Here is a 4126-nt window from a genome sequence, read left to right on the forward strand (position 1 = left end):
CCTGGGAAGGTCGAAGGGCGGCTTAGAGCAGCCTGGGACAGCGGGAATGGATGGATGGGGTTTGGGAATGGATGGATGGGGTTTGGGAATGGATGGATGGGGTTTGGGAAAAGCCACTTTTCCGTATGGACAAGAAGAGGGAGGAGATATCCATGTTTTTCCAGCTTGGAAAGAGCGGGAGATTGGCCGCCCAAATATTCGGGATTCATTCCATGAACACAAAGCCGGATGAACATTCCCAGAGGTTCTCCCAGCCTGGAATTGCCTGGGATTTCCCTGAAGTTGGACTTTCCAAGGATTTCCATTTCCTAGAAATCCTGGGAATGGCCTCTCCTCTCCCCAAACCTTGGAAAAAAGCTCCAAGTGAGGGCGGACGGAGCTGAGCTCTTCCCAGGAATCCTCATCCCTCCCCACCCATGGAGCTGCTTCCCGAATTCCCACGGATATCATGGAATGCTTGGAAAGGGGCAGAAATCATCCCTGGCACCCTCAGGGAGCCGAGTTTGGATCCTTTTCCCTCCAGGAAAACTCCTGGAGGAGGAAATCCAAGCTTTCCCAGACCCCACGTGCCGGGAACAATCCCAAAATTCCCCCTCTGGAAGCAATTCCGGAAAGGAGCCCAGTTTTCCTCCCACTCTGTTTGCTGAGTCCTTCCCACCCCGGGAAGCTCTGGATGGAGCACAAAGAATTCCCGGCCCCCGGAGCTGCCCCGGGGCACCACCCCCGGGATTTTCCCTCCTCCAGCTCCTTGGAATTGCATTTCCTTGAGGAAAAAGAACATTCCAGGCTCTTTCCCAACTCGAGGGGGTTTTAGGGAATTCAGAGAGGCGGAAAAGTCGCTTTTCCCATTGGAATGAGCGGAACCGAGCCAGGGGCTCATCCGTGGGAATGATTTCACATCCCATGACAGATCCTTGGATCCGACGGGATTTTCCAGCCGGGATTTTCCAGCAGTTCGGAGCAGGATAAGCAGGGCGGGTCTATCCCAAGGAAAAGCCTCCTGTGGGAAGATCCCATCAATCCGACCTTTCCCAAAGTCAGCTTTTCGATCAGAAAAAGCGGGAAAAGCCACGTTAAAGCGAGAATTCAAGGGATGGAATTGTCAGGGAAAACGAATCCCATGGAGAAAAAATTCCTTCAGGAGATGCTGGGTGGGAGAGGATCAAAAAATTGCAGGAAAACTCCACCAGGAGCAGAAACACTGGGATAATCTGGGAAAAATCCCTTCCCAAGCCCCAGCTTTGCACGGGACACGAACCAGGGGAATTTATTTATCCCGGGATTTTTCCAGAGCAGGGCCCAGCGCTCCAGGGAGCAGCTCTCCCTTTCCACCTCCGAAATTCCAACTCTTCCTGGCAACGAGCACCCCGCGGTGCCGCATCCCACAGGAAGCTCCGGCGGCTCCGTTCCCATCCCGCCTCCTTCCAAACCGCAAGGATTTTTCTCGGGAACTTTCTCCCGGCTGGGGATGAAACTTTTCCAGCAGAAGCGACGGAACAAGAAAGGCCAAATCCAGAAATAAAAGAGCAAGGAAAACAAACAGGATCCGGTCAATATTCCAGGCTGCACATTCCCGTTTCCCGGGAAGCGCCGGAGGAGCCTGAAGGTCACGGGATGGCCGGCTCGGGATGCGGGAGGCACCGACCCCCCCTTCCCAACCCTCCGGAATCCGAGCCTGGACAAGCCTTTCCTTGTGCTCCGGCTCCCGGGATGAGCGGAACCCTCCAGAGAAAGGCAAGGGAGCCTTGTTTTCCTTGTTTTCCTTGTTTTCCTTGTTTTCCTTGTTTTCCTTGCTGTTATCCTTGTTTTCCTTGTTATTCCAACGCAAAGCCAGGAGCTGCCGGAGCAGCGGCGGCGATGTCCCTCCCCTGCCCCGGGATGTGCCTCCAATGCCGCTTTTTTCCCAGGTTTTCCTTGGATGTCTCTGGAATCGGGGCTCTCCGCTCTTCACACCAGAGCGGCCCAAGCGATTCCCTTTTCCAGAGGTCGGGGTGATCCCACCGGGAGCTGGGATCCCTCTGGATGAGCCGCCATGGAATGCTCATCCCTGATCAAGTTTTCCAGGCCTTTTGGGTCATTTCTGTAATTCGTTCCTTTCCCCCTCATTCCCGAGCGTTCCCTGGATTTGATCCACAGGGATTCTTTGGGATAACGGGTCAAATTCGGGGAGGAAAGGCACGGACCAAAAACGCTCCTCCAGCCACAGGAGCGCATTCCCAGCTCCCAGCAGAGACATTCGGGATGGGAGAGGCTGCGGGTGGGAGATTCCCACCCTGGGCACGGCAGCGCATCCCGGGAATGTTCCCATCCCTCTCCAGGTCCCTCGGAATCCTCACCTGCCCTGCTCTGCTCCGGCGCCTCCGGATCCCCCGGGATGGACACGGAGCTCAGGGAGCCGGGGCTGCTCCAGGAGCCTGGAAAAGAGGGAAACCCTTTGGATACGGGAGCTGCCGCCTGTCCCGATTTCCAACCGGGATCGATCCCGAACTGCGGAGTCACCAAAACCGGGGAACAGGGATCATGACCCAGAGGATGTTGGGATTCGCTCCAGCCCCCAGCGGAATTCCAGGGGCTGGGCTCCACAAGGATCCACATCCGGCATCCCAATGGTTCAGGTTTACCAACCGGCATCCATGGAAACCGTGGAATTCTGGAATCCTGGAATGCTTTGGGTGGGAAGGGACCTTAAATCCCTTCCCATTCCATGGGCAGGGACACTTCCCACTATCCCAGGCTGCTCCGAGCCCCATCCAAGCTTTTCTTGGACATTCCAGGGATGTGGCTCAGCCTTTGGGGCCATTCCCATTCCCAAATCCAACCGGAATTAATTCCATGACAACGATCCCTGTCCCTGTCCCCACCCCGGTCCCCAGCAGCTTCCCGGGAATTTTGCTGGAGTGTGGCTCTTCCCAACATTTTGGGACAGGAGGATTTTTCCAGAAGGCCCAGTTTGCTGGGATTTGCACGGCAGGTGCTGCTGGGAGAAACCACCATTCCCAGAGGGGAAATTCCAGGTGGGAATCCCGTCGGGATGGGGCTGAGCTGCGTGGAATTACATTTCCTTGAGGGGAATGAATATTCCAGGCTTTCTCCCAACTTGAGGGGGTTTTCGGGAAGTCAGAGAGGGGGAAAAGTCGCTTTTCCCACCGGAATGAGCGCGACCGAGCCAGGGGCTCATCCATGGGAATGATTCCATATCCGTAGGGAGGGCAGGCACAGCTCCTGAAATTCCCGATCCTGAAATTCCTTGACTTTTAGGTGAGCTTGGAGCAACCAGCTGGAAAACCTCATGGATGCAGGGATGGGGCTGGTACCATTCCCAGAATTCCCACATTTCCCATCAAACCGCATTTCCTGCGGCCACGCCCCAATCTGGGCTCAGATCCTGAGGGTTGATCCCTATTTATCCCGATTTATCCCGATTTTTCCGCTCCAACAACACCTTGCCCGCTTCCAGCCCTTCCCTGGCACGGCCTCTTCCAGGAGTTCCACTCCCGGAGCTTTTCCCGGCGCTGCCGGAGGCTCCCGGCCCCATTCCAGCCGGAGATCCGCAGCCTTTGCCAGCGGCTCTGCCATGAACAAAGGAGCGCGGGATTTCTGGGAGCGGCGCTTGGCACGGCTCCGGGAACTCTGGGATCTGTGGATTTGGGGGGCACCAGAGCAGCTGCCTCCATCCGGAGCTTTCCCCCCCTCCCCTCCGCTGCCAGATTTAAGGAATGACTCGGGAGATAGGAATCCGGGATTGGGCTCCTCAGAGCTGCGGGATGAATGGGACTATTCATCATTGGATAAAATTCCATGGAAAGGAGCGGGAAGGGGGGGTGGGAATGAATGGGCCTGCCTGGCCGGGTGTGAGTTACAGATCCCGCCAGGCCCCATTAACGACCCCAATTAATTCCATTGAATGCCAATTAATTCCACGGAATCCCAATTAAAACTCGTTAAAAAGCTGAGGGCCGGAGTTGCCTTGGATGAGAGGAATATTCCTTGGAACAGGGATCTTCCCTTTCCAGGCTCCAATGGCTCCACAGCCCCATTTCCAACCCTCAGCGATCCCAAAGATTGGTGACCCCAGGCTTTATGGACAATTTGGGAATGAGGGAAGGGAAGGGAAGGGAAGGGAAGG

At 55.8% G+C, this 4126-nt stretch overlaps 1 protein-coding gene across 2 annotated transcripts in view; it reads right to left on the reverse strand.

The window, feature by feature from the left end:
- The window catches only part of CORO2B (coronin 2B), a 25494-nt gene extending 21731 nt beyond the window's left edge, over positions 1-3763 (reverse strand). For both annotated transcript variants that reach the window (XM_017738508.1, XM_008637398.2), the window contains exon 1: positions 2337-3763. The gene's annotated coding sequence lies outside the window, so the exon portion shown is untranslated. The remainder of the gene's footprint in view (positions 1-2336) is intronic.
- Positions 3764-4126: the final 363 nt, after the last annotated feature.

The sequence above is a fragment of the Corvus brachyrhynchos genome, unplaced genomic scaffold, assembly GCF_000691975.1.
Source record: "Corvus brachyrhynchos isolate BGI_N302 unplaced genomic scaffold, ASM69197v1 scaffold200, whole genome shotgun sequence".
NCBI lineage: Eukaryota > Metazoa > Chordata > Aves > Passeriformes > Corvidae > Corvus > Corvus brachyrhynchos.